The following is a 26,508-nucleotide window of genomic DNA, read 5'->3' as shown; positions in this document are numbered from 1 at the left end:
AAATTGTCAAAAGAAAAGAAAATGATTTAGTGCCTAAAACTAAATCAAACAAATGTCAGAAGAGGAAAAATAGAAAGAAAACATAAAAAAAGAGGAACTTACCTGGCCGGCCCAGTGGACTGCCAACCCACGAGGCCTAGGCACCAGTCAACCCTAACCTCCTACCAATAGGCAGGAGGGCGTGTGGCCGCGGCGCGCGCGCAGGCGCCCTACCAGCTCCTGCTTGCCGCTGCTGCTGGAGGCTGCTGCGAGCGCCACACAAATCCCCCAGACCATCTCACTCTCCCCCAATCCTCATCCCATCATCTCCCTCGCGCTCTCTCTCTCTCGCGGCCGAACGCGCCCGTCGCTGCCGCCCACGTGCTCCCCATCGTCTCCTCGACCGCTCGTCATGCTTGCGAGCTCTCCCATGTCGTCCGCTACCTCTCCACCAAGCCATGCGTCGCCAAACGCCCCGTGGAGCCCTCGCCGTCGCCTGCTTCACCTCTGGCCACCGCGGATCTCCATCGCCGCTCGCCGTCATCAGCGCGTCCCCGAGCCCGCTAAGCTTCTCTACCGATCCGCTGTGAGCTCCTGCGTCGACTCCCCCTTCTCTCATGCTCTTCTGTGCCCCATAGCCGTGCGCCCACTTGAGCCGAGCTCGAGCTTCCGACGCGAGCTCCGCTCCGGCAAGCTTCTCTGCCCTGTGACCTACTGGTACCTCCCTGGATGTGCGGGAGCACGGGCGACCTCCTAGTGCCCCCAGCCGCTGCTCCCGTGGCCTCCAGAGGACTCCGCCATGGCCAGTGGTCGCGGGCGATGAGCCCCGTCACCTGAGACCTGCCATGCGGGCCCGGTCTGGTAGGTGATTATCTTAGTGCTAATCACTGCCTAACTAACCCCTTGACGATGACACATGGGCCCCGGTGCACCCTAATCTTTTAGTTAGGCTAATAAACCCCCTTGGTTAACCCTGGGACACTGACGTGTGGACCCCACACATCAAGTTTGACCCAGTCAGCGTTGTTGACTTGCTGATGCAAGCACGACGCAGTGCTCATGCAATTAATCCTTTTCTAGTTTTCAAATAAATCAGGAAATTCCAGAAATTGTTATAAACTTCAAAAATTCGTATAAATTCAACTGTAGCTCAGATTGAAATAATTTATATATGAAAAATTACCAAAAAAATTCAATCTATCCATATGTACTAGTTTCATGCGTGAAAAAACAACATATACCTACTGTATAAGTGAAATCACATAATTGGCATTTATACGGGCTTATTTTGGAGTTGCATTTGAACCCTTGGTTCAAATGGACTTCATGCAAATGAATGCTAGTTGCATTAGCTTAAACAACATCACATATTCATGCCATGTTAATGCATCATATTGTTGCATATGTTTGTGTATTGATTGTCGACACAGTTCCTTCTCGGTAGGTCCTGCTCCGGAGAGTGCTCCAGAGTACCTGTTTGTGGAGCAGTGCCCCCCTGCTGATCGACCACGCAAGCAAACCCCCTTGTTCATTCTGATACAATCCCACTCTCTTGCTCCTGCTCTCTATTATTGCATTAGGACAACAACGATTCAACTGCTATGTTATGCTGCGGTAGTTGAACACATTCCTTTGCATGACCTGTCATTGCTACAGTAAATAGTTGAAACCGAGTAGCATGTGTAAGAGTTGGTTGAAGCCATGTTATGTTCCTGCCATGCCATGCCTGCTATTGCTTCGAGTGTGTCAGGTCTGATTCATTGGGAATGAATTGGAGTGCAGTGCTACGTTCTGATGCTGAGAGTTAAGTGTGTGAACACTATTTGGTAAAGGTAGCGGTGAGAGGCCATGTAGGAGTACATAGTGGGTTGTGTCACTGGAACCATCCTTAAGCGTTGAGTTCTGCGTATGTTCTCCAATGACTAGCTACTACCACACATTGGGTTCCGATAACTCGACCCCTCTCGACTTATTAACCAACTTGATCTCTATCCAGGAGTCGCAACTAGTTTCTGGTGTTTGTAGGTAGTGTTATTTTTCTACCAAGTGGTACCCTGCAGGGTGAGCTTGGGACAGACTAGACACACGTGGCATGGTGTACTAAGTGGCACCCATATGGTGGGCTTGGGAACCCTGCTCACATCATTTGGGGCCGTGATGGAAACCTCGGTCGGACTCCCTTGTGGATAGAACCCGGATAGGCGATAAACCTGGACTAGGGTCTAGTGTGGTTAGTCAGGTCGTGTCCGACACCCTCGCCAGGCTTCCGCTTGAAGGTTGCCGAGATACATGACATGTACATGGCAGTAAGTGGCGAGAGCGTGTGTGAAGAAGTACACCCCTACAGGGTTAACATGATCTATTCAAATAGCCGGGTCCGCGGATATGGACTTCTTGGATGCTTAGGTGGTACATAGACAACTTGAAGTGGATACTTTAAAATGCTCAGGACAAGTGCGAGTGCTATGGATGGCCTTCTCGTAGGGAGACGGGGATGAATCCATAGTAGTGTATTGTGTGGTGATTAGTGGACTTGTGTGCACTGTCTCACCTCAAAGAAGTTACTCATAGTCGTAGAACAAGTGAGGGAGTCCTGGATTAAGGGGTCCTCGGATAGCCGGACTATATACATTGGCCGGACTGTTGGGCTATGAAGATACAAGATAGAAGACTTCGTCCCGTGTTCGGATGGGACTCTCCTTTGCGTGGAAGGCAAGCTTGCCGACTCTGTGTAACCCTAGCCACTTCCAGTGTCTATATAAGCCGCAGGGTTTAGTCCGTAGGAAAACAACAATCATAATCATAGGCTAGCTTCTAGGGTTAGCCTCTACGATCTCGTGGTACATCAACTCTTGTAATACCCATATCATCAAGATCAATCAAGCAGGAAGTAGGGTATTACCTCCATAGAGAGGGCCTGAACCTGGGTAAACATCGTGTCCCCCACCTCCTATTACCATTAGCTTTAGACGCACAGTTCGGGACCCCCTACCTGAGATCCGCCGGTTTTGACACTGATATTGGTGCTTTCATTGAGAGTTCCACTGCGTTGTCATCATAAGGCTCGATGGATCCTTCAATCATCTACAACAACACGGTCTAGGGTGAGATCTTTCTCCCTGGACAGATCTTCGTATTCGGCGGCTTCGCACTGCGGGCCAACTCATTTGGCCATATGGAGCAGATCGACAGCTACGCCCTTGGCCATCAGGTCAGGTTTGGAAGCTTGAACTATGCGACTGATATCCGCGAAGACTTGGTCTTCGATGGATTCGAACCCATGACAGCCGCACCATGTAGCCACCATGAACGTGACCTAAATCTATCATCGGACCATGCTCAGGAGATAGCGACTGTAACTATCCTGGCCCTACATCCAGAGCAGACCGCGCCATCTGAGGACAGGAGACTGGACCCCATCAGAGAAGTTGCAGACTCAATGGCGCTAGAGCCGAACACAGACTTGACCTCCAACAAGGCCTATGTCATCGGAGCCTCGGCCTCATTTCCGGCCATAGGCTCCGAACCGCGTGTATCCGCGCCCATCGAATCTGACTGGGTGCTGATCTTGGAGTTCAGCTCCGCGCACATCTTCCAACACTCACCCTTGGGTGATGTGTTAAACTCATTGAAATCCCTCTCCTTGGCAGGAGATTCTTGGCCGAACTATGTTCGGCTTGAGTGGGAAGCAGATGATGAAGAGCCTCATTACCCACCCACCAGCCACTTCATAGCCACTGTCGACGACTTGACCAACATGCTTGATTTCGACTCCGAAGACATTGACGGTATGGACGATGATGCGGGAGAAGAACAGGAACCACCGCCCATAGGGCGCTGGACAGCCACCTCCTCATGTGACATATACAGGGTGGACACACCTAAAGAAAACAATGGCGAGGACAAAAAGGATCTAGTTGAGGATAAGCCTACTGAGAAGCAGCCAAAGCGTTGACGTCAGCGGCGCCGCTCTAAACCTCGCCATGGTAAAAATAGCTATACCGGCACAAGCAAAAATAGCACTCCGGATGATGCCGAAGACAACGACGACCCTGCCTAGCCAAGTTTCGAACAGGCCGAACGTGAAGACGGGCGATCCAGCCCTGATGAATAGGCTAGGAATGAAGACTCGGCGGACGATAATTACATGCCTCTCTCCAAGGATGAGGCGAGCCTCGACGACGAAGAATTTATCGTGCCTGAGGATCCCGTTGAGCAGGAGTTCTTTAAGCGCCAGCTTATAGCCACTACAAAGAGCCTGAAGAAAAAGCAGCATCAGCTTCAAGCTGATCAAGATCTGCTCACTGATAAATGGACTGAGGTCCTAGCAGCCGAGGAATATGGACTCGAACACCCAACCAAAATATACCTGAAGCACAAATTGTTACCTCAATTCGATGACGAGGCACTGGAGCCAGCACTACCAGCTGACCGACCGCCGCGTGGCCGAGATAAAACGGAAACTCAGATCGAACACCAGCCCGCACTACCTTGCCAAGCAAATAGAAACACAACAGCTCGGGGATACACACATGACCTACTATACGACTTGGAGAACAGAGCAGGCTAGACCATATCGATCTATGGATTGCGGGGGTGCGCTCCAATACGCGACGACGGCCACCACGCCGGATATATCAAGTACAAACCCGTCCAGGCAAAATACCGCAGACCAGCTTCCTCTGAGCTGCATCGCGATGTAGCCCAGCATAGAGGTGCTGCACACCCCCTATGCTTCATTGATGAAGTAATGGAACATGAATTCCCAGAAGGTTTTAAACCCGTAAACATTGAATCATATGATTGGACAACACATCTCGCGGTATGGATTGAGGACTTCCTTCTCCACATACATATGGCCCGCGGTGATGGTCTCCATGCCATGAAATATCTCCCACTAGAACTCAAAGGACCAGCTAGGTACTGGTTGAAGAGTCTGCCCAAAAACTCTATTGGTAGTTGGGAGAACCTGGAAGACGCATTCCTTGACAACTTCCAAGGTACCTATGTCCGACCTCCGGATGCCGATGACTTAAGTCATATAACCCAACAACATGGAGAGTCAGCCAGGAAATTCTGGATTCCGTTCTTAACTAAAAAGAACCAGATCGTCGACTGTATGGAAGCCGAAGCCCTTGTGGACTTTAAGCATAACATCCGTGACGAATGGCTTGCCCGACACCTTCGACAAGAGAAACCGAAGTCCATGGCAGCCCTTACGACGCTTATGACCCGCTTTTGTGCGGGCGAGGATAGCTAGCTAGCCCGTAGCAACAGTACCTCAAGTAAACCTAGCACTTCTGAAGCCAGAGATAGCAACGACAAGCCCCGACACAACAGACACAAGCGTCAAAGTAATGGAGACAATGCCGAAGACACGACCGTCAACGCCGGATTCAGTGGCTCCAAGTTCGGTCAACGGAAGAAGGCATTTAAGAGAAACAATCCGGGCCCGTCCAGTTTCGACCGCATACTCGATCGTCCATGTCAAATCCACCGCACCCCTGATAAACTAGCCAATCATACCAATAGAGAATGGTGGGTCTTTAAACAGGCTGGCAAGTTAAATGCCGAAAACAAGGAAAAAGGGTCGCAAAGCGATGACGACGAGGAGCCCAGGCTACCGAACATAGGGGGATAGAAGAAGTTTCCTCCTCAAGTCAAAACATTGAATGATATATGCTACCCTTATCCCTAGAAGGGAGCAGAAGCGCGCGCTAAGGGACGTCTATGCGATGGAGCCAGTCGCCCCAAAATACAACCCATGGTCCTCTTGTTTGATCACTTTTGATCGAAGGGACCATCCGACCAACATCCGTCATGGTGGTTCAGCCGCACTGGTGCTCGACCCTATCATTGATGGATTCCACCTAACACGAGTCCTTATGGACGGTGGAAGCAGCCTGAACCTGCTCTATCAGGATACAGTGCACAAAATGGGTATCGATCCCTCAAGGATCAAACCCACAAAAATCACCTTTAAAGGTGTCATACCAGGTGTGGAGGCCTGCTGCATGGGCTCAATCACACTAGAAGTGGTCTTCGGATCCCCGTATAATTTCCGAAGCGAATAATTGATCTTCGATATCGTCCCTTTCCGTAGTGTCTATCACGCACTGCTCAGACGAACCGCATTCGCTAGATTCAATGCGGTGCCGCACTACGCCTACCTCAAGCTCAAGATGCCCGGACCACGCGGTGTCATAACGGTCAACGGAAATACGGAACGCTCCCTGCATACTGAGGAACACACCGTGTCCCTTGCTGCAGAAGTACAGAGTAGCCTTCTTAGGCAGAACCTCAATTCAGTAGTAAAGCCCCCGGACACCGTCAAGCGAGTCCGAACTACTCTGCAGCAGGACTGTCCTACCTGTCTAGAGCTCAGCTAGCAATTCGGCCGCCGTCCCATCCTCAATCAAGCGACGATACTCGTGTCGCGCGTACATAATTACGCACTCAAAATACCATGGACATAGACAGAGTAACAGCTAGACTAGGGTTCACAATACGGCTCAACCACTCTTGGACCCGCATAATTTCACTATTCCATTTTATTTTCAGGTTTCTTTCTTCTGGCCGCATTTCCGGACAACCTGATCATTGGAGCTATCAAGGGACGGCTACACCAAGAAGGCAAAAGGCTCAAACGTGCAAGGGAAGTCACAAGTGGTCTCTGCTAACAATCGTTATACCTATCTTAAAACCTGCACGCAACCCACCCTTGGTCATGGCATGTTAAATAGCCTTGGCATACTAATCAAATTACAATGGAAAATAATTCGCGGCTCCATATTTGCAGCATCAGCTTATTACTTAATTTTTCCCTTTTCTTTATATATATCATTATCATTTGCACCCGTACACTCTGGTACGGCTTAATTCGCCAGGGGCTTCATTACGCCCCATAATATGGCAAGAAAGGCCGAACACTTTTACGGTAGTTTGGCACCCCGAATTGTATGCATCGGCTCCGAATCATGTCTTGGGTCAATAGTTGGGTTGCCCGGCTCCTATGCTTGCTACCCTACGATCCGCTAGATCGGCTAGGGTATTAAAGGGTGAACTACTACGATTGTGTCCTGGTTATTCCAGATGAGCACCTCTGTAGAGAAAGTCGAAAACTGTATGTCATGATGCGGCGAGATCTGGTCAGCTGTTCGAGAGGTTCCAAATCTTTAGCGATTTTTCCCGCATTATGAGATGAATCAGTTTTTATCTGATTAAGCATATATAGCACCCCAAGTTTGGTCTTCCGAACACCAGGGGCTACGCCTAAGTTTGTCTCGTCAAACTCCTATGTCTAAGTGAGAATGATAAACCCGAATAGGCCGATTGCCTGGTTCGTTGTACTAAACACCTCCTTAAAGGACCAAAACCTTGGATAAAGAGTGTTTAGATTCATCCCGAACACCCCCGTACTACATACGAGGGGGCAGAAGCCGATGACTGGCATTTCTTAGATTTATTAAAACAGCTGCACAGGAGGTGTAGTTTCAAACAAACTTTACAGTACATAACTAAACTATCTTATATTCCAGGACAGGGTAAAACATGAGTGCATCATGGGAATATGATATCCTTAACACATTTCTCTGCCACAAGGCGGGACCCCGCCATGACACTATCATAATACAACTCGGGCCTGCGGTGCTCCTTGCCTTCGGGTAGTCCTTCGGTCATCAATTTCGTGGTGTCCATCTTCGCCCAGTGCGTCTTGACGCGGGCGAAGGCCATTCGTGCACCTTCAATGCAGACAGACCGTTCAATTGCATCAAGCCGACGACAGGCACTGACTAGCCACTTCACGAGTTCGAAGTGGCTGCTAGGAATAGCTTCGGCAGGCCATAGCCAGATTATCAAATCCTTCATGGCTAGTTCGGCCATCCTATGCAGCTCGACCAGTTGCTTCAGCTGGTCACTAAAAGGCACCGGAGGTTCAGACACAAGGTATTGCAACCAGAACAGCTTCTCTGTAGAGCTTCCCTCTTCGGCTTGATAGAATTCTGCAGCATCTAAAAAGCTGCACGGCAGAACCGCAAACGCCCCTGGACAGCTCCAAATCCGGGTCAGTAAAAGGAACCTTTCCCTCACATATTTGCTCTGCAATATCAAAGCCTTACCCGCCGCGATCTTCTTGGCCGCCTGGATTTCCTGGAGGGCGCCTTTGGCTTCGGCTCGGGCATCTTGTGCACTCTGGCGGGCCTTCAAAAGTTCGGAATCTTGCTCCTTAAAATCATGCTCTAAGTACTTGCATCTTTTGACTGTGTCCTGGAGCTCCTGCTGGACCTCCTTGACTCGGGCTTCATGCTTTTTGCCTGCGGCCCGCTCCTTGGACGCCTTGTCTTCGGCCTCAGACAGCGCCTTTTTGAGGGCCGTTACTTCGGTCACAGCCGCTAATAAATATAAATGACACTTTAAGTCAGAACAAAACATTCACCATATCTGAATTTTGATACAAATCAATGCATACCTTCGTTTTCTTTTAGCTGCTCCTTTACGTGGTCGAGCTCTCCCTCGGCCCTCTCTAGATTCTTCTTCAGTCTGGAGATTTCCATAGTATGAGCGGATGCAGCTAGCAGAGATGCTTGTTTGTTCACATATACATTTTAAATTAGTCTCATGCGAAATTCATTTGATCCTCTGTTCGGTTTTTCTTTCCGTACACCAGACAGAGCATTAGGGGATACTACCTACACTCTAACATTCCTTTTAAAATCGCGTGACTTACCTTGATGCTTGTTAGAAGGCTCGTACATGCTTCGGTCAGTCCGATTTTTGCGGACTGAATCCTCTGAATCACCACACCCATCAGGGTGCAGTGTTCTTCCACAATGGAAGCACGTCGCAGCGCTTCCAGCAAATTGTCCGACACCTCTGGATGGACGGAGGCCGCTGGTGGAACAGGTGCGGCTCCTTCCTTCAAGGGTTGCTTGCCTGATTCTGGAGCCACATGGATCTCCAAAATGGTATACGGGTGGGGGGCAGATTGAAAGTAGCTCCCACCGTCAGTCTCTGTTGGGACTTGCTCCCCCATATGTTCGGTGGGCGAGGTTCCACCCCCCGGCACCACTGGGACGGCCTCTTGAGCATCTCCCTAGCCCGGGATCCTTAGAGACAACACCTCGGTGTTGACCACGGCCTTGGGGGAGGAGGTCGTTGGAAGGGACCCGCTGTCCATCACCGACGGGTCCAACGATCCCTCCGAAGAGGAGGATAGCTCGACGTTGAGTCGAGCCGGACTGCAAGTGCATGACCCACTATGTTAAAGACAATACAATGGAAAGGCCGAATACATTATTGTGTTCGGATACTTACGATTTAGCCAGGGGCTTGACCCTGGGTTCCCATTCCGGGCTACTGTCGGTAGCCGTCCTGGGGCTGTTCGGAGAAGTTTTCCCCCTCTTGGACGTCCTGGCCTCTGAATGAGTGGAGGCCACCCTCTTTTTTCTCCCCCCTACAGGGGAGGGGGACGAATTTTTTCAACCTCCTCCTCCTCCTCCATGTCGTCTTCGGCGGTAGAGGAGCGATCCTCGGTGTCTTCAAACACTATGTCTGAAGTGCCCTTGCGACGGAGACCATCTCTGGTCTCCTGGGACTTCTTTTTGGCCTTCTTCTCCGGCACCTCATAAGGTGCCGAAAAAAGCATCTTCGTTGGAAGTGGGATTTCTGGGCCTTCGGGCAGTGGAGCCGGACAGTCAATCCGCTCCGCTATCTCTATCCAGGCCTGAATTAATCAAGCGGGAAGCTGAGACTCCCGCCTCAAATATGCCTGTAAAAGGTATAACTTGAAAAATATATGAAAACTTACCGGATTAGCCTGGCGTTTTGAGATAAGCCCACGATCCTCGGTCGTGGGCGGTGGTGTCTCTCCGACCTTGAAAAGGGCTTTCCAGATATCTTCTTGCATTGTGCCGAAGAGCTCTAGCAGCGTCTGGTGCTGCGCCGGATCGAACAAGCTTGTAACACGTTGACAAGCTTGATTCTCTTGTTTATCATGTTTTGGATGCACGTCTGGAGCCCGGACACCTCGTCCGAAGAGCCCCAAGTCAGGCCCTTCTCTTGCCAGGAGGTGAGCCGCATTGGGACTCCATATCGGAATTCAGGGGCCGCCGCCCAGTTGGTGTGACGTGGCACAGTGATGCAGAACCACCCGACTGCCATCCCTTTACCGTCGCCACAAAGGAGTCTGCGGGCCAGGTAACATTAGGCATCTTGCCCACCATAGCACCTCCGCACTCCGCTTGCTGACCGCTCACCACCTTCGGCTTTAGACTGAAAGTCTTCAGCCATAAACCAAAATGGGTGGGATGCGAAGAAAGGCCTCACACACGATGATAAATGTTGATATGTTGAGGATGGAGTTGGGGGCCAGATCATGGAAGTCCAGCCCGTAATAGTGCATCAGTCCGTGAAAAATGGGTGGAGGGGAAATCCCAGCCTGCGGACAAAGTGAGAAATGAACACTACCCTTTCTTGGGGTTCTGGGGTAGGGACAATTTGTCCCTCGGCTGGAAGCTGATAGTTGACTTTCTTGGCTAAGTATCCGGCCTCCCGGAGCTTCTTTATGTCCTTCTCCTTGAGGGAGGAGGCCATCCACTTGCCTCCTGCTCCGGATCCGGATATGTTCGGAATGCTTTTTTGGGCAGAGAAGGCGAAAGCTTGGGCGCTAGAGCTCGAGAGTGAATGAGTAGAGGAAGGAGAAGGCGTGGGTGAAAGAGGGGAATCCTTATCCCTTTATAAAGGCAGCAGAAATCATGCGCCTCCCCACTCGCCCTAAAACTTGCTTATTCCCCAAGCGTCGTGCTAATGGCCCAGCTTGGTTACCCATACCCGTATTGATGAGAATCCCGTGATAATGGGACACGATCTCTGCTTTGACAAGACGTGCTAATAAAGCCACACATCGAAATACGAGAGGGCAGGTTAAAACGGTACAAATAAAGACTGGGTTGTGGCATGATGTCATGCTATAATAAAGTTGTCAGCAGATCAGACTCGTGGAATATTATACTCTCTACGGTGGTGTATGGAATTTGTTTTACAGGGCCGGACACGATTCTTGTGTTCAAAATCTACTTTGGAGTATTCGGATAAGGAACTCGCCTTGCAATGCCGAAGACAATCTGCGCGCCGGACTCATCGACATTGAAGCCTGGTTCAGGGGCTACTGAGGGAGTCCTGGATTAAGGGGTCCTCAGACAGCCGGACTATATACATTGGCGGACTGTTGGGCTATGAAGATACAAGATAGAAGACTTCGTCTCGTGTCTGGATGGGACTCTCCTTTGCATGGAAGACAAGCTTGGCGATTCGGATATGAAGATTCCTTTCTCCATAACCGACTGTATGTAACCCTATCCCCTTCCGATGTCTATATAAACAAGAGGGTTTAGTCCGTAGGAAAACAACAATCATAATCATAGGCTAGCTTCTAGGGTTAGCCTCTACGATCTCGTGTTAGATCAACTCTTGTAATACTCATATCATCAAGATCAATCAAGCAGGAAGTAGGGTATTACCTCCATAGAGAGGGCCCGAACCTGGGTAAACATCGTGTCCCCCTCCTCCTGTTACCATTAGCCTTAGACGCACATTTCGGGACCCCCTACCCGAGATCCACCGGTTTTGACACCGACAACAGGATAGCCATTGAGTCAAAGCTGGCTTGCTGCAACTAAACCCCACATTGCCTTCTTGATACAAATGCATGTATGATAGGATCTGATGTAACTCTTGTTGAGTACCTTTGTACTCACATTGCTTAATTTATGTTTTTGCAGAGGAGACTTCGGTCTCACTAGTTTCCACGTGGACTTCAACAAGTAGCTTGTACCTCAGCTACGATCTTGATTGGATGTTGTAGATAGTCAGGCTCATCAGCCTTTTTCATTTGTAGTTGTCTGTACTCAGACATGTTATGCGTCCGCCTGTTGCTTGTATTCTCTGAATGATGGGTCATGTGACCCCTGTTTGTAATAAATGCTATGCGTATGTGTAAAGTGTATTGCTATGTGTGGGATCCGACAACATAGTTGTTTATTCTTGGTAGCCTCTATTATGGGAAAATGTCTCTGAGTGCTTTCACAGAGCCACGGTAGTTTGCTATTGCTCCGGAACACTTAGGCTGGCCGGCATGTGTTATACTTTGTTCCTGTGTGTGCCCCTTTGGGGAAATGTCACGCGTTGTTCCTTTAAGTCCTTGTAGCTTGCTATGACTTGGGTTCATACGTTGATGATCGACATGTTCGTTGCTGGGTCGTGTATGCCTATTCCTGTAAGTTTGTGCCACCTTGGGTTTACGACTAGTCATGTCGTCCTGGGTTCTTTGTCATATGGATTCTAGCGACACAATCATATACGTGAGCCAAAAGGCGCAAACGGTCCTTGGCCAGGTAAGGTGGCACCCATGGGAATACCGTGCGTGAGGCCGCAAAGTGAAATGATGTGTTACATGCCAGATCGGTGTGACTTAGGATCGGGGTCCCGACAGCTTTGGTATCAGAGCCTGACTGCCTGTAGGATTACTAAGCCAAACTGGTCGAAGTTGAGTCTAGAAATTCTTTAGTTATATAAGGGAATTGATTGTGGAAGGGAACATAAGTCTCTTTTTACTCCTTATACCTCATGGCCTTCTGATCTGAGTCCTCCTATCTTTCCTACAGGGTTCAGGAACTAGGCTTTCTCTTTCATCTATCAGGATCACGTGTTACTACTCCATAGTCCCATAGGATTGGTTGATCAGATTCATATCCCAGTTTTCGAGTACTTTTGGTGTAGTCTGTTTAGTGCTATCTCAGAACCTTGAGTGGTGATGTTGAGTTGTTGTTGAAAGTGAAACTATCCCTAGGTGGTTTTGGTAATTCATATCAACATATAGCTCATTGAGCTAATACTATTCCAAGATAAATATTTCAGGAAAGCTCAATGAATGGCATGGCATGGATGTTGAAAGTGGATCCCTCAAATTATTAAGGACAAAAGGATTGGCTCAAGCTCAAAAGCTCAAGACTCTCCATTTTATATTTTAGTGATCCAAGATCACATTGAGTCTATAGGAAAAGCCAATACTATCAAGGAGGGATGAGGTGTTGCTTAATGAGCCTCTTGCTTCAAGTGCTTAGTGATATGCTCCAAAAACCCTCAACTACTTTCTCATATCCACATATGACCTAAACCTAAAGTCACAATCGGTCCCACCGATTCTTTCTATCCGGCGCCATCGAGTTCAGATGTCATAGCCACTGACACAAACCCTAGGCAAATCGGTCTCACCGATAGGGATCTCGGTCTCACCGAGATGGGATTGTAATCTCTATGTTTCGCTTCGTAACATTTCGGTCTAACTGAAGTGAGCGATCGGTCCCACCAAGATTGCAATGTAAACTCTCTGTTTCCTTTTTGTAACATTTCGGTGTCACCAAAATGAGCGAATCAGTCACACCGAGTTTGCCTGACCAACTCTCTGGTTAGCTAATTACCAAAATCGGTCTCACCGAGTTTGTGTAATCGGTCTCACCGAGATCACGTTATGCCCTAACCCTAACCATATCGGTCCCACCGAGTTGCATGTCGGTCCCACCGAAATCACTAACGGTCACTAGGTTTACTTAATCGGTCCGACCGAGTTTGTTGATTCGGTCCCACCGAGATTGGTAAATTCTGTGTAACGGTTAGATTTTGTGTGGAGGCTATATATACCCCTCCACCTCCTCTTCATTCGTAGAGAGAGCCATCAGAACAAACCTACACTTTCGTCTTACCATTTCTTAGAGAGAACTACCTACTCATGTGTTGAGGCCAAGATATTCCATTCCTACCATATGAATCTTGATCTCTAGCCTTCCACAAGTTGCTTTCCACTCAAATGTTCTTTCCACCATATCCAAATCCTATGAGAGAGAGTTGAGTGTTGGGGACACTATCATTTGAAGCACAAGAGCAAGGAGTTCATCATCAACGCACCATTTGTTACTTGTCGGAGAGTGGTGTCTCCTAGATTGTCTAGGTGTCACTTGGGAGCCTCCGACAAGATTGTGGAGTTGAACCAAGGAGTTTGTAATGGCAAGGAGATCTCCTACTTCGTGAAGATCTATCGCTTGTGAGGCAAGTCCTTCGTGGGCGATAGCCATGGTGGGATAGACAAGGTTGCTTCTTCATGGACCCTTCTTGGGTGGAGCCCTCCGTGGACTCGCGCAACCGTTACCCTTCGTGGGTTGAAGTCTCCATCAACGTGGATGTACGATAGCACCACCTATCGGAACCACGACAAAAACATCCGTGTCTCCAATTGCGTTTGAATCCTCCAAACCCTTCCCTTTACATTCTTGCAAGTTGCATGCTTTAATTTCCGCTGCTCATATACTCTTTGTATGCTTTCTTGAATTGTGTGAAGATTGCTTGACTTGTGCAAAGATAGCTAAAATCTGCCAAAGTCTAAAATTGGGAAAAGGCTAAGTTTTTAATTGGTCAAGTAGTCTAATCACCCCCCTCTAGACATACTTCAAGGTCCTACAAGTGGTATTAGAGCTTTGGTCTCCATTTGCTTTGACTTCCATAGCTTTTGGTGGTCATAGCCTTGGTTGCACAACCTAGGAGAGTATGGCGTCTAGCGAGGAAAATTATCACCGTAGAAGTCCTTACTTTGATGGCAGTAATTTTGCTAGTTGGAAGCATAAGATGAAAATGCATATTCTCGGACATAACCCCGCCGTTTGGGCTATTGTGTGTATTGGCTTGCAAGGTGAATTCTTTGATGGGAGGGAACCAAACCGTGCAGCTAGCATGGATGAATTGAAGATGCTGCAATACAACGCTCAAGCTTGTGATATCCTCTTCAATGGATTGTGCCCCGAAGAATTCAACAAAATCAGCGTCTTGAGAATGCAAAGGAAATTTGGGATACTTTGATTGATATGCATGAAGGTACCGACTCCGTCAAGGAATCCAAGTTGGATGTGCTCCAAAGTCAGCTTGACAAGTTCAAAATGAAGGATGGTGAAGGTGTCACTGAAATATACTCTAGGCTTGCTCTTATCACAAATGAGATTGCTGGCTTAGGAAGTGAAGAGATGACCGATAGATTCATCATCAAGAAGATCCTAAGAGCATTGGATGGAAAGTATGATACCATGTGCACATTGATTCAAATGATGCCCAATTACAAGAATCTCAAGCCAACGGAAGTCATTGGTAGAATCGTTGCTCATGAGATGTCACTCAAGGATAAAGAGGAACTTCACAACAAGTCAAGTGGTGCTTACAAAGCCTCATGTGAAGCTCCTACATCATCAAGTGATAAACAAACCTTCAATGAAGAAATGAGCTTAATGGTGAAGAATTTAACAAATTCTACAAGAGTAGAAGCAAAGAAAGAAGCTCTAAGTCAAGGTCCTACAATGACAAAAGATCTTCTAGTCGAGAGCGCAATTGCTACAATTGTGGGAGACCCGGACACTATTCCAATGAGTGTACGGAACCCTACAAGAGAAGAGAAGATTCTCCCAAGAGAATAAGTAGAAGAGAAGAATCACCACCAAGAGAGAGAAGGAGTAGAGATGATCGTTATGAATGAAGAACATCCCGAAGAAGCAAGGATTCGGAAAGGAAGGACAAGTCATCAAAGAGCTACACAAAACGAATACGTCAAGCTCATGTTGGTGAATGGGTATCCGACTCCAACTCTGAACATCACTCCGAGAGAAGCTATCACTCCGACTCCGAACATACTCAAGATGAAGGTGTTGCCGGTCTAGCACTTGTGTCGACCAACTCCTGCGACATATTTGATTCACCAAATGAAGGAATTGGAAGATGCTTCATGGCTAAATGCCCTAAGGGAATTATGGAGAAAGGTGTTTACAAGAGCCTTGCCAGGAGTAAGCAATTCGAGGAAATTGTACGCAAGCAAGGAAGGCACCAGAAGAATCAAGGTGTTGGTTTTGAACGAAAGTTCAATGCCAATGGAGTTGAGTGGGAAGAAGATCAATACCCCAAGACGAAGTTTGTTCCTCAACAAGAGAAGTATGATCCTACTTCCTTCAAGGGAACACAAGCACAAGATGATCTTCCACCTCAAGACCACAAGAACAAAGGCAAGGACAAGCTTCAAGAGGAGATTGATGCACTTGAAGAAGCACCTAAGGCCTTGGTCAAGTGGGTTCCCAAGACTATGTCAAGTTCTACTTCATCAAGTAGAACTACAACTCCAAGGATTCCCATCAAGATGATGTGGATCCCAAGGAAGAAGAACTAGAGAGTTCTTGAGGGTGACTCCGCCAACATTCTTCACTCATATCATTATGGCAAGGACAAGTGCAATCAACTTCCATATCTTGCACTAGTTCAAGGAGTCACAAACCCTCATGTTGGTAAGGAAAGGGACAAGGTAACCTAATGTTTTCATGGACATCATCTTGTGTGTGCATCACTCTATGTCTATGGATATTCTTGTTTGTTCCTTGTGGGACTAACCCATGTAGGTATTGAAAGTGCAACTCACTCCAAAGGATTGCACCAAATGATCTACATCAACATTAAGCATCCACATCTTCAACACCTACATGAAGTCATCATCGACAAAACCCGAGGTTAGTTCATCCCTCTAAGGGGGGATCTCACATCTAGGGGGAGCTTAACTCTAAGAATTGAGTCAAAGCAATGCTAATGATGTGAACACATCAATGCATTATGTAAAAGTGGTAACCCCACTTGAGCCTAAACGATGAGGATGACCTATGATCAAATGTTCTCATTTGACTCCTAAGTCAATATACTCAGATATAGATGACCTAGTCATCGCCAATTGTTTGATAGATGCTAGAATTGGTTGTGCATGCTTTGCCACATATTTCTTTTTTTGCGGGGTTTTTTTTTGCGGGGGTGCTTTGCCACATATTTCATTTGCCATCTTATTGTGTGAGCATGTTGGTTGCATATTTAACTCATTCAAGGACATCCACTTGTTGCTTTGATTGATTGGTTTATTTTTTCTTTTGCCAAGTGGATGGACAAGAATGCCTAAGAACCTTGTCTAGCTATCTATGCTTTTTTGTCTCAAACTCTATTCATGCTACATCACAAAATTTGATCAAGTCAGATTTGAACCACTCTGTGTGAGGAGCACTTGGAGTCCCCGATTCGTCATAGACTTAAACTTCCAAAACTTCTTTGTGTGTTTCGGTCTGACTGATTCTTCCATTTCGGTCATACCGAGATCACTAAGTCGATCTAGGTTTTCAATCTCGGTGCAATCGATTCGAACTTTTTGTTCTCACTGAGTTGCTGTAACTGTCAACAGTTATGCATCTCGGTGCCACCGAGTTGCTCAACTCGGTCAGATCGATAGTGTCAGGCTATATATACACACGGGTAAATTTTTGGAAAACTTTCTCCCAAACTCTCGCCCGCGCATAGCTTGCTCTGCCTTCTAGGTCTCCGGATCGTTGACTTCGTCGCCAGCCGCCTCCTGTCGCTGGTCTCCGCCACCGTCAATGAATTTCATCCTCGTCGTTGCCACCGTAGCGAGTTCATCGTCGGATAAGGGTATGAACTCGATCACAGTGCTATCCTCGTATGATTCTCAGCATGTTGTGTACATTATGATTGTTGCCACGATTGAAACACATCTATCCAGTCAAAACAATCCGTAGAATAGATGCGATTTGAAAATTTAGGGTTAGGTTTCCGCCGAAACCATCTCGAACCCACCGAGTTGAAAAACTCGGTCCCACCGATTCGGCTAACGCCATTGCACTAGTTACTCTCGGTCTGACCGAGAATTGCTAATCGGTGTGACCGATTTTAGGACTCAATGAAACCCTAGTAGTCTTGGTGGCACTGAACTATGACTCGGTCTGATCGAGATCACTAGTTTAGGTTCCAAAACTGCTTCAGTATCACCGATTTTGAAAATCGGTTGATCCGAAATGCTTTCTGTGGAAAACTAAAACTAAGTTTTTTGAATCATTCTTTTGCAAAAATCTTTGCATTTTGTGATGCTCATCCATTCTATCTCATCCATAACTATTCATAGGGTCAGCAGTCAGAGTTCTCATCATGTCAGACCAAAGTGACAGCCAGAACAGGGAAGAAGAGCAGATTCACATGAGTGAGGGCACTAGTCCCTCCAGTTCCTCAGATGATGGCAGCAGAAGTACTCCTAGCAATTTGCCAAAAGCAGCCACAAGAGAAAGAAGGAAGAGAACCTCAGACTCAGAGGATGACGACTATGTGGCAGTTGAAGATGAGGCTACTTCCAAGAAAGTAGTGCTCAAAATGGAGTATGGCTCAGCTAAGACCACAAAGCCTGGACTGAATAGGAAGGTCCCTGCCAAGAGGACACCTATGCTGAAGGTCAGAGGATCAACACAAGAACCAGAGAAACCTGATCCCAAGGAGCCAGCTGCAGAAGGAAAGAAGAGAAAGGAAAGGGTCAAAAAGACCATGGCCAGAGTTGTTGGACAACCTTCCATGATGGAAGAGGAGGAAGAAGAGGTTGCTGCACCAGCACCCAAAGCACAGAAGCTGATGGGTGATGCCATAAAGTCAGGGGCTGCAACATCAAAGCCCAAAGAAGCACCCAAAGCTGCCTCCAACACCAAATTTGCACCTAAGAGGAATACCAGGAGTATACCAGCTGCTGAGAAGAACAAGTCCCCAGTGCGTGAAGTTGCTGTTGAGGAAGATGATGAAGGACAAGTCCTAAGGAAGCGCAAACCCAAGATTCCAGACCACAACGATGCTCATCCAGTGGCTGAGAATATGAAGCTAAGGAAGGATGCAGGGCTTAGGCAGTGGAGATTGTCTGATCCATACGCAATTAGGAGAAGAACTGATGTAGATTACAGGTTCCACACTAAGGAACATCAGGACTTCTATGAGACTGTGTTGTTGGATAAGAAGCCCATAGTCTGTGACATGAGGTGGGTGGACAGGAAATTCATTAAGGAAAATGAGGATCATTACCCAGGAGTATATGACAGCTTTAAGGCTTGTGGAGTTGATGAGTTTGTTGGACAGAAGTTCACAAACTGGAATGATGAGCTAGTTATGCAATTCTACTCCACAACTCATTTTTATCCTGATGGCAGAATTGTTTGGATGTCTGAAGGTACAAGGTACCAACCAACTATTGAGGAATGGGCCAATCTGATTAATGCCCCAGAGGAGAAGGAAGATGACTTGGATGTCTACTCCAAGAAGAAGAAGGATCACAATTCCATGTCCCATATGTACAAGGAGATCCCAAACAAGGCCCTTCAAACTTTCAAGTTTTGGTCTGTCCACTTTCTTCTGTCAGGGCTGCCAACAATCAACTCGATTCTTAGGCACACTCTATTGCCCAAGTCAGGTGACCACAACATGATCAGAGGGCATGCAATTAATATGCTTCACATTTTTGACGTGCCACAGAGATTCAAGGTCATGAGCCTCATAGTTGAGACTATCAAGAGGACAGCAGCAGACCAAAAGAGAAGTTGTGGGTATGCCCCACAAATCCAGGAGCTGATCAACTCAAAGATGGGCACATGCAAATATTTGTTGGATAAGGTACACTTTGTTCTCTATCCAGATTTTGAGGACAATCAGGTTGTCATGAATGAGGATGACCCATCATCAGTGCAAGCTCAAGAGAAGAAGGAGAAAGCAAAGAAAGAGAAGGCTGCCAAGATGCCAACTCTAGAGAAGGCATCTGAATACTTTTTGAAGAGCAAGTAGGACCAACTTGGTTACTTGATAGCATCAACTCACAGGATTGAGAACGGGTTGGCCACCCTAACTCAAAACCAGGAGAGCCTGGAAAGAATCATGGAACAAAAATTCTATGATTTAGATGTCAAAGTAACTGAGATTCAGTCAGTTGTGGAGCAGCTACAGGATGACATGCACGAGACAAAGGGCAGGACAACTACTGATGCATTTGCTAGAGTGCCTCGAGCTCAGAGATCAGCTGCAGAGCCAATGACAGACACCAGAGCCACTTCATCTGCACCAGCTACAGCTCCAGTGCAACCAGCTCCAGCACCAACTCCTTCAGCTCCATCCACATCAACTGAAGTCTTCGTCCAAGGAGCCATCTCTACACCACCAACTTAAGACCAAGCCTGAGAGACGATATAGGCTATGCATTTTCTAGGAAATTTTTGGTAACTTGTTGCCAAAGGGGGAGAAAAATGTATAGATCATAGGCTTCGAGAGAGAGAGTTTGCTTTTGTTCTCTCTTGTCTTCTTGGTTGAACTTTGTTTGCTTTTGCTTGCTTGAGATAATATGCTATTATCTGTGAGACATTGATGATTATGTGTTTGATCATAAGCTACACTTATGCTTGTTAGATGATATTATATTATTTATCCATATATGATCATTCACTTTGCTTGGTGATGAGTGCATGTATTCAATCTTTATTATTTTGAGCACTCCACCAAGATGTATGTGACATGGAAGAGTAACCCATGAGCATAACTCCTTGTGCATTTGCAGTCCAAAGAAAATCTTAAACTATGCACAAATTTAGGGGGAGCTATTGCTTATCACATACTTCTCAAAGCGACGATGTTTTTCAATCTTATTATCATTTGTCGAAGCTTTGATCTATATGTTGTCATCAATTACCAAAAAGGGGGAGATTGAAAGTGCAACTATCCCTAGGTTGTTTTGGTAATTCATATCAACATATAGCTCATTGAGCTAATACTATTCCAAGACAAATATTTGAGGAAAGCTCAATGAATGGCATGGCATGGATGATGAAAGTGGATCCCTCAAAATATTAAGGAGAAAAGGATTGGCTCAAGCTCAAAAGCTCAAGACTCTACATTTTTTATATTTTCGTGATCCAAGATCACATTGAGTCTATAGGAAAAGCCAATACTATCAAGGAGGGATGAGGTGTTGCTTAATGAGCCTCTTGCTTCAAGTGCTTAGTGATATGCTCCAAAAACACTCAACTACTTTCTCATATCCACATATGACCTAAACCTAAAGTCAAAATCGGTCCCATCGATTCTTTCTATCCGGCGCCACCGAGTTCAGATGTCATAGCCAATGCCACAAACCCTAGGCAAATCGGTCTCACCGATAGGGATCTCAGTCTCACCGAGATGGGATTGTAATCTCTCTGTTTCCCTTCATAACGTTTCGTTCTAACCGAAGTGAGCGATCGGTCCCACCGAGATTGAAATGTAAACTCTCTGTTTCCTTTTTGTAACATTTTGGTCTCACCGAAATGAGCGAATCGGTCCCACCAAGTTTGCCTGACCAACTCTTTGGTTAGCTAATTACCAAAATCGGTCTCACTGAGTTTGTGTAATTGGTCTCACCTAGATTACGTTATGCCCTAACCCTAACCATATCGGTCCCACCGAGTTGCATGTCGGTCCCACCGAAATCACTAACGGTCAACAGGTTTACTGAGTCGGTCCGATCGAGTTTGTTGATTCGGTCCCACTTAGATTGGTAAATTGTGTGTAACGGTTAGATTTTGTGTGGAGGCTATATATACCCCTCCACCTCATCTTCATTCGTAGAGAGAGCCATCGAACAAACCTACACTTCCAACTTACCATTTCTTAGAGAGAACTACCTACTCATGTGTTGAGGCCAAGATATTCCATTCCTACCATATGAATCTTGATATCTAGCCTTCCCCAAGTTGCTTTCCACTCAAATCTTCTTTCCACCAGATCCAAATCCTATGAGAGAGAGTTGAGTGTTGGGGAGACTATCATTTGAAGCACAAGAGCAAGGAGTTCATCATCAACGCACCATTTGTTACTTCTTGGAGAGTGGTGTCTCTTGGATTGTCTAGGTGTCACTTGGGAGCCTCCGACAAGATTGTGGAGTTGAACCAAGGAGTTTGTAAGGGCAAGGAGATCGCCTACTTCATGAAGATCTACCGCTAGTGAGGCAAGTCCTTTGTGGGCGACGGCCATGGTGGGATAGACAAGCTTGCTTCTTCGTGGATCCTTCTTGGGTGGATCCCTCCATGGACTCGCGCAACTGTTACCCTTCGTGGGTTGAAGTCTCCATCAACGTGGATGTACAACAGCACCACCTATCGGAACCATGACAAAAACATCTGTGTCTCCAATTGCGTTTGAATCCTCCAAACCCTTCCCTTTACATTCTTGCAAGTTGCATGCTTTAATTTCCGCTGCTCATATACTCTTTGCATGTTAGCTTGAATTGTGTGAAGATTGCTTGACTTGTGCAAAGATAGCTAAAATCTGCCAAAGTCTAAAAGTGGGAAAAGGTGAAGTTTTTAATTGGTCAAGTAGTCTAATCACCCCCCTCTAGACATACTTCAAGGTCCTACAATTGTCCTAATCCATTTTTAGCAGGATGTCTCATTTTGAGCATTTTACTGCCGTTATGCTACCAGAATTTTCCTAGGAGTTCGATAGATACTAATTTCCTTGTCCTACATTCTACGTCCTATAGTTGATGCTGATTCCGTCCTTGGTTTCGTTTCTCAGGATGTCATGAGTTAAGCGAAGTTCTGTTGCTCGTAGCCAGAACCACGAAGATGATAGGGATGAGGATCCTCCTGACCAGCCTTCATTCGCAGAGTTAATGTTAGAGATGGAGAGGAATAAGCGTGAGTCTAACCTCTTGTTGGCACGTATCGAGGAGAACACCGCACATCAGGTCAAAGAGTCTGCGACTATCCATGACTTCATTGGCTTGCACCCACCTACCTTTCATCATTCCATCGAGCCACTCGATGCAGATGACTAGCTCCATAGCATCACTCATAAGCTGTGTTCCGTGAAGGTAGCTAAAGATGACAAGGTCACCTATGCCACATACCACCTGGAAGATCCTGCTAGTCTTTGGTGGCAGAACTATGAGGCTATGCTTCCAGCCAGCCAGATTCCTACCTGGAGGGATTTCACTGAGGCTTTTCGCGAGTGTCACATCCCTCAGGCCCTCATCGATCGCAAGAGAGAAGGGTTCTATAGTTTCACCTAGAGTAAGTTGGCTATTGATGCTTATAGTAGAGAGTTGGAGAACCTCGCCCGCTATGACACGGAAGTGGTGTCCATGGACGCCAAGAAGCAGGCTAGGTTCCGGAAGGGTCTCAACCCCAAGTTGCGTCGTGATCTCCACCTGCATCATTGTGATACATTCCACGCCCTTGTGAACATTTATCATGAAATAAGGAAATAAATAATAACTTTATTATTGCCTCTAGGACATATTTCTTTTAGTCTCCCAATTGCACTAGAGTCAATAATCTAGTACACATCGCCATGTGATTTAACACCAATAGTTCACATAAGTATGTGATTAACACCCCTAGTTCACATCCCCATGTGACCAACACCCAAAGGGTTTACTAGGGTCAATAATCTAGTTCACATCGTTAAGTGATTGACACCCAAGAGTACTAAGGTGTGATCATGTTTTGCTCGAGGGAGAAGTTTAGTCAATGGGTCTGACACATTCAGAGCCATTTGCATTTTGAAAATATTCTATGTCTACAAAGCTCTGCATTGAGCTACTCTAGCGAATTGCTCCCACTTTCAATATGTATCCAGATTGAGACTTAGAGTCATATGGATCGATGTAAAAGCTTGCAAAGATGTAACTCTTTACGACGAACTCTTTATCACCCCCATAACCAAGAAACATTTCCTTAGTTCTCACTAAGGATAATTTTGACCGCTCTTGAGTGATCTACTCCTAGATCACTATTGTACCCCTTTGCCAAACTCATGGCAAGGTACACAATAGGTTTGGTACGCAACATAGCATACTTTATAGAACCTATGACTAAGGCATAGGGAATAACTTTCATTCTCTTTCTATCTTCTATCATGGTCGAGCTTTAAGTCTTACTCAACTTTACACCTTGTAATACAGGCAAGAACTCCTTCTTTGACTAATCCATTTTGAACTTTTTCGAAAACTTAACAAGGTATGTGCTTTGAGAAAATCCAATTAAGCATCTTGATCTACTTTATATATTTTGATGACCAATATGTAAGCAGCTTCACCAAGGTCTTTCTTTAAAAAACTCTTATTCAAGTATCCTTTTATGCTATCCAGAAATTCTATATCATTTCCAATCCACAATATGTCATCCACATATAATATTAGAAATGCTACAGAGCTCCCACTCACTTTCTTGTAAATATAGGCTTTTCCAAAAGTCTGTATAAAACCATATGCTTTGGTCACACTATCAAAGCGTTTATTCCAACTCTGAGAGGCTTGCACCATTCCATAAATGGATCGCTAGAGCTTGCACACTTTGCTAGCATCCTTTGGATTGACAAAACCTTCTGGTTGTATCATATACAATTCTTCTTCCAAAAATCCATTCAGGAATGCAGTTTTTACATCCATCTGCCAGATTTCATAAAATATGGCAACTGCTAACATGATTCGAACGGATTTAAGCATCACTACAGTTGAGAAAATCTCATTGTAGTCAACACCTTGAACTTGTCGAAAACCTTTTGCGACAAGTCCAGCTTTGTAGATAGTAACACTACTATCAGCGTCCATCTTCCTCTTGAAGATCCATTTATTTTTAATGGCTTGCCGATCATCGGGCAAGTCCACTAAAGTCCACACTTTGTCCTCATACCTGGATCCTATCTCAGATTTCATGGCCTCAAGCCATTTCGCGGAATCTGGGCTCATCATCGCTTCCTCATAGTACTTAGGTTCATCATGGTCTAGAAACATGACTTCCAGAATAGGATTACCGTACCACTCTGGTGCGGATCGTACTCTGCTTGACCTATGAGGTTCGGTAGTACCTTGATTTTAAGTTTCATGATCATCATCATTAGCTTCCTCACTAATTGGTGTAGGAATCACTCAAACTGATTTCTGTGATGAACTACTTCAATTCGGGAGAAGGTACAATTACCTCATCAAGTTCTACTTTCCTCCCACTCAGTTCTTTTGAGAGAAACTCCTTCTCTAGAAAGGATCCATTCTTAGAAACGAATATCTGGCCTTTGGATCTATGATAAAAGGTGTACCCAAAAGCTTCCTTTGGGTATCCTATGAAGACGCATTTCTCTGATTTGGGTTCGAGCTTATCACGTTGAAGCTTTTTCACATAAGCATCGCATCCCCAAACTTTAAGAAATGACAACTTTGGTTTCTTGCCAAACCACAGTTCATAAGTTGCCAACAGTTAAGTTATCAGTCCGGTGTTGAGAGTTCCAAGATAGATCCAAGTCCAGATTCTCAAATTGTCCGTAACCGGGGACACGACTAATCGATTAGGTTTTAACCCTCTACAGAGGTTTACCCACAACATTCGATCCCTCTTTTACGTTCTCGCACTTCAGGGTGTTTGAGAACAAGACGACCGAAACATGGTCTTCCGAAGAGTTCCCCTGACTACTATCCGGTGCTCATCCAATCCTACCGTAGTTCTACATCTGCAAGCACCGTCCCAGCCAGAGTCACAACTAAGGACAACCAAGCTAGAGCCCATAGTGACTTGCGGTTGCATAGGTAAGCTTCCGGGCATGAAGTATTCTTCCGTCTCTTTGAGTCTGGGTGAAGCTTTCCGCAAGATGTCATGGCGCTTCTCCATGCATCTCGGCCATCCACTGGTTTCTCCAGGGTGCCCGTCAACCGTCCTTCACCCAGTAGTGTGTATTGAATTCTTGTCTCAAGTCTTGAAGTCTTGGCCTTGAAGATGCAGTCCTTGCAGATGCCATCATGAATTTGTCATCATTGACGTAGAGTCCTTCATTCACACCACTCCTGAATCTCTCATACCAACCCCATCTACTATAGTGTAGCATTGAAAGTAAACAATGTCCCGGGCTTGATAACAGGGAGATGGGTTCCTACCTCATGCATTCTACTCAACTACAAGATTCAATAACACTACTGGAGGATTGTTGCAAAGATGACACTAAATGCAATAAAAACATAGGTATGAAAAGCATGGTCAAAAGTGAACTTGCCTGGTCAGTTGGTGAAGATATTATCGCTCTCAGAAATTTGATAAACTAGTCGTCACTCTCCAATGAAATCTATACAAGCAAGCATAGTATTCACATAACCAATCATTCTAGCTCTCAATCATAACAACCAAAAAACAACAAAATCGAAATAGCATCGAAGGTAAAAACCAAATAAAATTCCAAATCACTCAAATAAACTTATAGGGCTAATCTACACCACAACAACTCTACTTAACAACAAGTAAAAAAGCTTATAACAAAAATACTTAACACAAGGTAAAATAATTATTCACTAAGTAACATAAAGTGTTTTTCCTATAATAAAATTCTAACAAGACAATAAAATGACATTATTTCTATTGCTAGCAACTAGTCATACAACAAACAACACCTAGAACCTCAATAATACTAAGTCTAATAAATCCTAGAAATTGCCTACTGTTAAAAAATAGAATATATGACACACTCGTGAAAACTAGCAAAAGAAACTAATTAAACCTAATTAATAATAATTAAGCTACAAATAGTACTAAAAACAGAGTAAACAATATTGTTTACAATAAAAAACTAATTTAACTAACTCACTAA

This window comes from Triticum dicoccoides, chromosome 2B (genome assembly GCF_002162155.2).
Source record: "Triticum dicoccoides isolate Atlit2015 ecotype Zavitan chromosome 2B, WEW_v2.0, whole genome shotgun sequence".
Classification (NCBI taxonomy): domain Eukaryota; kingdom Viridiplantae; phylum Streptophyta; class Magnoliopsida; order Poales; family Poaceae; genus Triticum; species Triticum dicoccoides.
The sequence above is the reverse complement of the archived record's forward strand: the minus strand, read 5'-3'. Positions refer to the sequence as shown.